The 12096-nt window shown below is 38.5% G+C and overlaps 1 non-coding gene across 1 annotated transcript; it reads right to left on the bottom strand.

Annotated features, from left to right (window-relative positions):
- Positions 1-1733: 1733 nt before the first annotated feature.
- On the bottom strand, positions 1734-1808 carry Trnas-uga (transfer RNA serine (anticodon UGA)). Its single transcript has one exon. It is a non-coding gene; the product is annotated as a tRNA-Ser (tRNA).
- Between the last annotated feature and the right edge of the window lie 10288 nt (positions 1809-12096).

Here is a 12096-nt window from a genome sequence, read left to right as displayed (position 1 = left end):
TGATATTTACTGAAAAAATACAAGGAACAATGGAATCTCACAGACATCCTGTGTCCTCACATGTCACTTCTCATGTGACAATACTGTGGTGCCATTTTCAATGGGACAGTGCTCATCCATATATCACAGGTGTCTCACATATGTCTACAGATGTCCACATCATGTTCCCATGGCTAACAAGATAATCAGATCTGCCCATGATAGGACATATGTAGGGCCAGATCAGATTTCACCTCCATCTCAGTGTCAGTATCCAGGATAGCAAGGATCAGTTACAACAGATGTTGGTCAGCTTCCCTCAGGAGAGGATGAAATGGCTTTATTACATCTTTTCCAAAGAATAAAAGCATACATCACGGCCAGAGGGCGTGCAACATCATACTGACAAATGAGCTCATATTGTCGAGTTCTCTGTAAATTGGAATCGCAATTGTAATGACTAAAAGAACATCACATACCCTCTCAACTCGTAGACTTACATTTCGTTCCACATACCCCATTTCTTGCAGTGAAGCAGATACATCTAGCAGAGATTTCAGAAATTCTTTAGTGTGGTATGGGATACACATGGTGCAGCAAGTCAAATGGCCTTTAACTTTTTTGGCTGACATGACAGGGTATAAGATGAACATCAAGAAAAGCAAAACGAGGATAATGGAATGTAGTCGAATTAAGTCGGGTGATGCTGAGGGAATTAGATTAGGAAATGAGACACTTAAAGTAGTAAAGGAGTTCTGCTATTTGGGGAGTAAAATAACTGATGATGGTCGAAGTAGAGAGGATATAAAATGTAGACTGGCGATGGCAAGGAAAGCGTTTCTGAAGAAGAGAAATTTGTTAACATCGAGTATAGATTTAAGTGTCAGGCAGTCGTTTCTGAAAGTATTTGTATGGAGTGTAGCAATGTATGGAAGTGAAACATGGACGATAAATAGTTTGGACAAGAAGAGAATAGAAGCTTTCGAAATGTGGTGCTACAGAAGAATGCTGAAGATTAGATGGATCGATCACATAACTGATGAGGAGATATTGAATAGAATTGGGGAGAAGAGGAGTTTGTGGCACAACTTGACTAGAAGAAGGGATTGGTTGGTAGGACATGTTCTGAGGCATCAAGGGATCACCAATTTAGTATTGGAGGGCAGCGTGGAGGGTAAAAATCGTAGAGGAGACCAAGAGATGAATACACTAAGCAGATTCAGAAGGATGTAGGTTGCAGTAGTTACTGGGAGATGAAGAAGTTTGCACAGGATAGAGTAACATGGGGAGCTGCATCAAACCAGTCTCAGGATTGAAGACCACAACAACAACAACGACAGTGAGCCAATAATTCAATAATGCAAACGCAGTTATAAGGGAATGATGTGCAAATTTCCATTGCCTGTGGAAAGGCAACTTATTTAATTTATCCATTGAAAGTATTTGAGGCTCAAGACATGTAATCTGTGTATAAGTCTTGTCTCTATCTAAATTAAAGTGTAGGTAATGAAGAGTAATTGAGCGTTTAATAGCAGAGGCTTAGTTTTCCAGGAGCTCTCATCATCGATAGACTGGAGGAATTGAAAAGACTACTGTTAATAGGAACCTATCAGTCACTACACATAGCCTATTTAGATTCTGATAACGGCGAATTAATCCAGTTATTGATGCACTTTAGGACTTGAAACTTAGAATCAAAAGAGGCTACAGGTTCAATAAATTTGGTTTGAAACTTCCTGGTAGATTAATACTGTATGCCAGACCGAGACTTGAACTCGGGACCTTTGCCTTTCATGGGCAAATGCTCTACCAACTGAGCTACCCAAGCACGACCCACGACCCGTCCTCACAGCTTCAATTCTGCCAGTACCTCGTCTCCTACCTTCCAAACTTCACAGGAGCTCTTCTGTGAACCTTGAAAACTAGCACTCCTGCAAGAAAGGATATTGCAGAGACATGGATTAGCCACAGCCTGATGAATTTTTCCAGAATGAAACATTCTAGCTAAAGCTAATGCTAAACAAATACCGAACACAGCCACAAATAACACCAAGTCTAACGAAAAACACCAGTTCTATCCAAGACTGGTCAACCTCACTGACAATATTTTGCATACAGGAGAAATAAAACTACTCGAAAAAGGTCTGAAAAACAATGTCAGCACACGGATAGACAAAAAATACATAGAAAATCTCATAGTTGAATCAGAAAGCATTCTCACAAAGGAAAACAGAAACGAAACAAGTGAGGCAAACATTGGCGTGACGAGAGAGCTAGTCAATAATGAAACCAAAAACACAATAATACAGATGTAAGAAAACAGAAGAAACCGAAATAATACAGATTCTATAACATTGACAAAACTTAAAAGAAACTACAGGAACACAACACCATCATCACCAAGGCAGATAAAGGAAACACAGTGGTCCTCATACATAAAGAGCAATACATCAGTAAGACACAAGAGTTCATCACAAAAAATAAAATTATGAAATTAAAATCAGATCCAACAATCAAATTCCAAACGAAGCTGAGAAACACTCTAAAGGACACTGAACATACAATAGAAAACAACGAAACCTACACAAGAAAAATCTCCCCGTTAGAGCTATTGTGAATTATAGAAATGCTCCCTCTTACCCACTTGCAAGATACATGTTGAAACTCTTATCAGAAAACTACAAATTACAAGAAAACATGACTATAAGGAACACCACACAATTGATTCACAATTGATTGACATAAAAGATGTACATGTTCCAGACACAGCCACCCTCCTGTCATTTGATGTAGAGAATATGTATTCCAATATACCAATAACCTAGTCTGTGCATTCGTCTCGTTTTTCAGGGGATAGTCCCGTTTTTTACCAGAATGTCCCGCTGTCCCGAAAGTTGTTTTGGGGACGCTCAAATATCCCGTTTTTTATGATTCTGCTTGGCTAGAGTATTTTACGCTACTGGTTGTTTGACTTGCTATTAACTGCGCAATTATTTACGCTAGGAAGCGTGTGATGACTTTCAGCATGCCCCAAACATGTACCAAACTGTCAAAAATCGCAAGTAATTTTAAACGTACTATAGGTTACGAATAACAACGAAGATTCTTCTCTTCTAAATCAATCCACTGAATCCGTCCTTTCGGTCCAGAGATACTCTACACCACTGATACTTGCTCTCTGGCTTTCGTCACCACGCTGTTAATGTTTTGCACTGTGCAATCACTGTTGCATTATGCCAAAACGAAAGTGTAATTTCAACAGCAGTATAAAAATCGAATTTCCTTTTATCACTGGTAGTGGAGAAACTGTAGAATGTACGTTGTGCAGATCAAAATTTGCTGTTGGTCATCGTGGAAGGTCTGACATTGTGAATTACATTAAGACGAAGAAACATCGCATCAGTGATCAAACGAAAAGAGCAAATAAATGCGTGAGTGACTACTATGTAAACTTAAAATCAGTAACAGAAATGGATAGGCAGTTGGCAGCACAAGAAGCTACGTTTGCATACCACAGTGCAATGCATAACCATAGCTTTAAGTCAATGGACTGTACTATAGCAGTTGTTAAAAACTTTTCAATCCTAAATTCACATGTGGACACACAAAATGTAATGCAATCGTTTCAAATGTTATTGCACCGTATGCAGCTCAGCAGGTTTTAAATGAACTGAAAAGTGCTCGATTCATTTTTGTAATGATTGATACATCGAATCATCTGGATTTGAAGTTGGTTCCTCTCCTTATCAGGTATTTTCACCCTGAAAATTGCATCGTGGTGAAAGTGCTCGAATTGGTTAATTTAGCTGTAGAAACTTCAGTTTTACTTCAGAATTATGTGCTCGAGGTTTTAAAGAAATATGATCTTGAGGGAAACGTGATTGCAGTTGCTGCAGACAACACTAACACCAATTTTGGTGGTAAGCAGAGGAAAGGAAAAAACAATTTGATCTATAAACTGCAACAGAACACAGTGAATAATATAGTAGGTGTTGGCTGTCCACCACATGTGGTGCACAATTCCTTACAAACTGGCTCAGATTGCCTACCCATCGACTGCCAATTAATTATAATTAAAATCTACCAGCATTTCCACATATATACAGTAAGGGTTGAATCTCTGAAGTCATTCTGTAAGTTTACTGAAACTGAATGCAAAACTGTACTTGGGCACAGTAGGACAAGGCGGCTATCTCTGCTACCAGCATTGGAAAGAATTGTAGAGATATTTCCTGCTTTGAAATCATATTTCATTTCCCTTGATAAGTTTCCTGTTAGCCTTAAACAATTATTTGATAATCCTGTATCTATTGTTCTACTTTTCTTGTTAGCCAGCTAAAACCTTTCTCCACAACAATTAAATGTATTGAGAAACAAGAAATCACAATAGTGGAAGTTTATAAAGAAATAAACAAATTATTGGGAAAATTACAATGTAGAAAATCTCATAGATTTCTCACATCCTTTGTACATGAGTCTCTAAGAAAGCTGGAAGAAGAGGGTGAAATTACTGTAGAACAATTTCATATTTATGCTGACATCTTCTATGACTCTGGCACTGAGTATATTAAAGAATGGTGTTTACAATTTCTCACACGTTTTAAAGCATTTGACTGGCTTAATACGGAAAAAGAGCAGCTACGGTGGAAGGATATTCAGGACTGTTGTGTTTTTGTTAAAAGTATTGTACCAAATTTTCCTGTTGATGAAGACAAACTGTTCGATGAATTTTCATGTGCACAGAACTTCATAAAAAGTGAAGAAGGAGACAAAGAAAGTGTTAGTGCAACGTGGTGTAAAATATTTGCTTGTTTCAAAAGTAAAAATATTAACATGAAAAACATGATTCATTTGGTGGAGTTTATGTCTGGCAATTCCTGGGTCAAATGCTGCTGTGTTTTTTCGTTAGTGAACTCCTTGTGGTCAGATGAAAAAAACAGAATGAAAGTTGGAACAGTGAGGGCTTTGCTCATTGTCAAAACATACTTTAATGGTGTATCATGTACTGACTTTTATGATACAATTTCAAACGAAAATGCACTTCTTGATAAAGTACATAAAAGTGAAAAGTACAGTGATAGTGTGGCAGAATAATTGTAAAAAGCGATTGGGATCATCTGAGTGCACGTTGTAAAGGTAAACATGTATGTGTATTAAATTTAGTCAATACAATATTTATGTCCCTTTTTTCTTCATTGTCCCAGGTTTGTCTCTAAATTATTTTTAATCTCCCCTTTTTCAATGAAAATGAAATGGACACCCTATAATAACTGAAACAATAAACATTATAGAACAAAATCTTAAGACACACAGTAAACTTCCACCTGAATACCTCAAAGAAACAGTCAGGTTTCTAGAGCTAATAACAGAAAGGAATTATTTTCAGTTCAATAATGTATTCTATTTACAAAGTGAAGGATTACCAAAGGGATCTCCAGTGTCTGGAACCATAGCAAACATATTTATGAACCACGTAGAACAGGTTATATTTAACAAAATAGTGCCAAATAGGTACAACATCCTATAGTGGATTAGATTATGGATGATATCTTGTGCCTGATAGATGAACCAAACAATGAAGTTGACCAGTTACACACAGACATAAATTCTGTTCATGATAAGATACATTTTAGAGTAGAGAAAGAGCAAAATAGACAGTTAACTTTCTTGGACATTCCATAAAGGTACAAAACAACCAACACACATTTGCCATATACCAAAAAGCGACAACAACAGATACAATTATGCACGAGACATCACAACACCCCAATGTTCAAAAGCAGGCAGCACTTAGATACATGCTGCACAGACTAAACACAATACCATTAGATACAGACAATTACAATACAGACAATTATAATACAAATAGCCACAAACAATGGATACAAAGATAACTTAGTAACAAAGCTGAACAATAAAATCAAGAAACAGACAAAAACACCAAACTGTCACCAACACAAGGACAAAATCACACACAAAGAAATACACAAAATACACGAATAGAAACAGCACATAGTGCGAAAGAAACAGAAATAAAAGATGGTACAAAATGACATACAACCACGAATACACACACAGAATATGAAAAACAGTTAAGAAAGTCAATTATAAATAGTGCAGTGCAGGAAATAACGCAAAATGCCAAAAACTGCAGATGTGAAATGATGCCTGTTGACATCAGTTACTGCTAGCAAGAGGGGAAAGTGCAGACTATGTAAAGAAACACCAATGCCACAGAAGATGCTTTATAAATAAAAGCGGAACGCCTGTGGTGTAATTCTTTTTAATTACATTGCAGTCAGCTCAAGACAGAAAACATATAATAATAGATTGCAACTATTTTTATTAACTTCCAAAAACTATGGAGCCTCATAATTTGATAGAATGGCTCTTGATATTCATCAGTGTATTTGATGCCAACATGTTACATTTGCACATCATTCACTGTTGTTGCAACATTTGTGCTGTCTATTACTCTGAAACTGCATCCATGCAGCCAGACAGTGACTCCTTTCGTTTCTCTTTCCGGGTGCACTTATATTTCCAACAGTACAAGCGAGCATACATGCATATTCGTGCATGTTTAATTTGTTCAAACTCGAGGGTGTGAATCACAGTGCATTGTTTCCCAGATTTGGTCGGTAGTCTCTTGCGATGTTTGCATGTGAAGGCAGCTGCAGATCATGTGTGTACTATTGTGTACTGTGCTGAAGTTACACTTTAACGCAGGGTCATCCATGATTCGGCTTGTGAATCATACCCTGGCTCATGTGCCACAGTACTCACCCTCGCTTCACACTTTACCCACCCCCATGGCAGTCTCAGTGGAAGGTGGGGGAAGAGATGGGAACTGTGAATGTGCCGTATTTAGATGGGAATACACTGCGTACTACTTGGTTTCATATTTCATATGTACAAGAAGTCAGGTCGCAAACAAAACAAATTTTCAGTATTATTTAATTATTTTTGGCTCACTGAAGACATAATATAATTGTGTACTTGAATCTGGTGCAAATTCCACAGATTTTTGCACTCAGGTTGCCTCTATTCGTGACTTATTTCATTTCATAGTCGAACAAAAGGTCTTTGATGCACATATGTTGATCAAAATATTGTAGCACATTTGCAACCTCATTATGGAGACCTAGAAACTCTGCCTGAGGAAAATAATATAGATAACCTGGACAGTTTTAATGTAAAGGATATGTCTTTAAAATGAGAATTACATTGCAGATCAGTCACTTACATCTGCACATTCACAAGGGAAATTTCAACTGAAATGGGAAGTGGTATCAACAGCAGTTCGAAAACAGATGTAAGATTGGCAGTGTCCTCAAAACGGTCAGTAAACTATCCAAGTAATACTTTCAAGGCCACAACCACCGTCGGAAACCTAACATTCTCTTTGAAGCCAATGAGTTTAGGGGTCTGGACTATGTCTGTCAGAATTTGTATCCAATGAAAACAGAAATTAGTTGTTTCTCACTTTAAAGCGACTTACTGTGGACAGTATGCAGTCAAATCCACTTAAAATGCAAGGGCTGCAAGCCATTCCAGTTGTTCTAATTTTCACTCCTGCACTCCTTTTCCCATCATAAATTCAACAATAGCGTATTTTAAATCGAAAAATTAGTACCAGCATGCTCGTGCGCTAACCAAAGTACTTTGCAGTAGTATATAAAATCTCCATTCTGTTTGTTCATTTCCAGTGAAAACTGTTGCAACTGACAGTGGAATAATACATGTGACTTCAGAAATTTTACTATTTGTATCACTAATTTCTTCATGAGCTGCATGCCTGCAAATTTGACATAAAGTGCTTCTTGATGTGCGAACAATGAATCCTGCATGGTTTCGATTTGATTTGATTTATTGAACCATCTTTTAACATTTTCCATGCAGATGGTGTCGTCAATTTACATATATTGTACAGTTACATAATAAGTCATGCATTTTTAACATGGTGAAGGAATATGTACAGTTTATACTAGGCACATTCAGTAATCATTAGATATAAATGCATCATGCAGGATCATAAAAGGAGAAACAGTATGTTTAGCACCAATACTGAGAAAAACATTTTAATAAATATGAATGAGAGATGCTTGATACATGTTAATCATTAAGTATAAATGTTTTATCAAAATAAAACACACAGTGTGATACAATTATACAGTATTTCCAGGAAAACTCAAGTAATTTAGTTGTTATATCATAAAGCAGCTTTAGTAGATCATTGCAATTTGTTGCTCTTTCATTGTCAACTAAATCTTTAAGTTCTTTCTTCTCTGAACTGTAATGTCGTTTCATTCAAATTCGAAGTACCTGTCGATTATACGGCTGTCTAATAGAGACTGAGAATTCCCAATACTCTCTTCTATCATTTCCATTCATTTCTGAAGCACTTGACGGCAGAGCACTAGATGGCGTCTTTTTGTGCAAGCAGCCATTAGAGCAGTAAACGTCTTTCATACAACAAACAAACAGTGGAGGATATACAGTGCTGACACCACAATGCTGCCGAACTGAAGAGAGTTGTGCTGATCGAAAAATTTCATGCTGCAATGCAAAATGAGAGGTTTCACTGTATCAGGTACTTCCGAGGAGGACTGAGCAAAGATATGGCTGGCTGACCCTTGGCCTGCACATCGCTTACACATCTGGCTCGCATGTGTTCTTGCATGCTGCTTTCTCTGCAGTGATGTCTGTGGACTCCAGAGAGAGCACACTGAATGTTGTAAATGATTGCAGACAACAAGAAGTCATATGGGTAGGAACTTCTGAAGACAGTTTGAGAAAACAACTAAGAACCTGCCATATGTGTTTCCCAGTTTCAGTAATAATCACTGAAATAGTTTGTATAGACATGCTAAATAAATAGCTCAAATTGGTATATAAGCCGCTGGTTGTCAGTTAATTAAGCATTATTGTCAGTCACATAATGGCAGAGATTGCTTAAAAATATCTTGCCTAGAAAGATATGAGTTCTCAGTCTCCAAAGCAGAAAATAAGAAGCTTCCTATGACCTTCTACTGACATTTAAAATCAAAACATAGCTACCATTAGCGTATAGATAATTCTGTTACCTAAATACTGTTTTACCCATTTGTCTTCAAGTTTTCTTTTACCCTTGCCGTCTGTCACAATCAGGAATATTGATACAGCTGGTTCATGAAAGTGTAGGGAGTGGACCTTGGACCACGAATGTACAAGTACCTGTTGTCATGTGTGGGAGAGGTAGGTCTTTTCAGGCTGAATCCAAACAACAGTTTCCCCTATCTAAAGAGTATCTCCAGCAGTTTTAAAAATTCTGAGACAGTCACTCACAAGACAGATTCTAAATCACCAGATGACATATGTGCTACAAGTCATAAAGGAAGAGGATCCATTGGAAAACTTAACATGAGACGTTTCAGAGACTAAACAATCCTCTATAAAAACATGCCGAGAATAAAAAATGCAATACAACGATTTGAAATTGGTCCAATCTTTGAATAGCACAGTAGATTGTATCATTTAACTTCAGTTGGGGACACAAAAATCAAACATGTATTATTATCGTTGTGTGAAAGGACAGACTCTTACTGTAGGACTACTCCAAAATGTGGACAATCAGGCATTTATACCAGAAAAGAAACACAGTTCAAATTGAGGCATGACCTTAGTATGGGAAGTGAAGACAATTTGAAATATCAACTGTTGAATTAACAGGACTTGATAACACCAAGAAAATAATTATTTTGAGTAGGTATCGAACCCCCAGTGGTAGCGTGGACACTTTTTTCAATAAATTAACAGTAGTTCTAGGTAAAGTCTCGCATACAAAAGACAACATAATTTTGTGTGGAGACATAAACATAAAGGCAAATATCATACAGGAAACTAGTAACAACCTCATATATATCCTTCATATCTTTGGCATGTCCCTGTTGGTCACAACAAATGTTACTACAATTAAATCATTAATTGATCATGTGGCTACAAATATGGATAGGGAAAAGTGTGATGTAACTGTATAAAATCTTGGGCTATCAGAGCATTTCTGCCAAATAATACTAAAGTCTGGCATGGAAAAATTTCCTAGGCTATGACCCTACAAAAGACATTTACCAGATATCAGCATACAAAATTTTTCTAAGGAACTAGCTAACTAAAGCTGGAATGAAGTGTACACAGACGTCCAGCTATCTTCAGGTGAGTAGTCAACCACTGAACAGCCCGACAAGTACCTTTCTGCTGATGAGGAGGACTCTTTTATTGCTTCACGATGGCACAGTGTGAACTGTTTAGGTATTACTGTAAACATTTCTTAGAAAATATGTTATATATACATACATTTATTGATTGACTTCTTTGTTTATACTTTATTGGTGCATTAATTTGTCTTCTGTGCTAGTTAGTGGTTTTTTTTCCCACACACACACATTCACTCATCTATTCACATGCATGCACACATGCTGTTATTAGGACAACTGGGCTTCTGGTAGGGGAATATGTGCATATTTACAACGCTTCATTATTTACAATTGGTTGGGAGTTTGTGCTTGGGCAGGGATACAGGATAGGGCGTTGCCTTGGGATATTTGACTTCTTCTTCATCTCCAGAGTAGATCCAGTCACCGCATGTGCTAACTGAGGTGCTCTCAGTGGCAGAGTGCGACGATGAGAGGATTGGCGGCAGTTGCTGTCTTCTCACAGAAGTTCTGCTGTTTGTTGAAACCTCTCACGAAGGCAGGGGACTCCAGTCAGCTCATGCAGTTCTTCAGTTGGGAAGTTCCATGGGAGGTGGAGGGCCTCTTCAGCGCCCAATTCTGTTCTCGTTGTAGCCTACTGATGTGTTGCTCTGCTGTGTTACCCCACACTACTGCTTCCACATGAGGCATCTATCTAATGTGACTCCTAAGTAGAGTGCTGTCTTGCTGCAGTTGCTGGAGTGGGACATATTTTGATGGGAGGAAGATTTGCAGGGATTTTCTTCTGCATATTGTAATGACTTGGGTTTTGCTCAATTGAACGTAAGACGCCATTTCCTTGCCCATTCGCATAGTTCATCTGTGGCCCTCTGTAGTCTGTGGCGGAGGAATCTGATGCTTCTGTTTCATGCATAGAGCACCGTGTTGTCGGCATACAGGACTGTATGTAAGTTCTGTGTTATATGTAGGTCACTGGTATGTAAGGTGTATAGTACTGGGCCAAGTACAATGCCCTGTGGTATCCCAGCCAGAATGTCTTGTTGTGAAGATTCGCCATTCTGTATCCTCATGTAGAATGTCCTGACTTCTATATACGATTTCAGAAGCGTCATGTGTGAGACTGAGACTCCCCTGTCCAACAGTTTAAACAGTAAGCTCCTGTGCCACACAGAAACAAACGCTCTGGGTACGTCTAAGAATACTGCTCTGGAGAATTCTCTGTGTTCCATGGCTTCCATCGCTTCTTCTGTGACCCTGAGTGGCTGTTGTGTTGTCGAGTGTCTGGGGCAGAAGCCGAACTGCTCATTGGATAACAGTCGTTCCGTGTTTATATGGCGCATCAGTCTCTTTAGGTATAGGTGCTCGAATATTTTTGATAACGCCGGCAGTAGGCTTATCGGCCTACAGCTAGGCGGCAGGGTCGGATCTTTTCCTTGTCTGGGGATGGGGACTATAGTGGCGTATTTCCACGCTCATGGGTATGTCTTCATGTTCAGAATTGTGTTGAAGGCTTTCGCCAGGATTGCTGCTGCTTCTGCTTGCATTTGCTTTATCATTTGTTTGTTGAGCAAGTCGTCTCCGCCCGCTTTTCTCGGTTTCAGGTGTTTGAGTTGTTGTTTTACTTCTTCTGTGGCGATTTCTTCGATTTGGTCATCTTCTATTGCTGCTAGGAATTTGCGGCAAGCTGTCATTCACTGTTGCGATGTGTTCTGGCCTGCTGGATCGGCCATTGGTGTGAAGTTCTGGGCAAATACATCAGCTAGCGCATCTGCTTTTCCGTTTGGCTCACAGATGGCGTTGTTGTCTACTGTTAGCGGAGGTATTCTCTGGTGATGATGGAGGAGTGTCTTGGTGGTACTCGAGTCTGTTCCATCATCTATTTTTAGTGCTGAAATTCTGTCCGACAAGGCTTGGATCCGGTGGG

The sequence above is a fragment of the Schistocerca cancellata genome, chromosome 2, assembly GCF_023864275.1.
Source record: "Schistocerca cancellata isolate TAMUIC-IGC-003103 chromosome 2, iqSchCanc2.1, whole genome shotgun sequence".
Lineage (NCBI taxonomy): Eukaryota > Metazoa > Arthropoda > Insecta > Orthoptera > Acrididae > Schistocerca > Schistocerca cancellata.
This window is presented reverse-complemented; position numbering and strand designations above follow the sequence as displayed.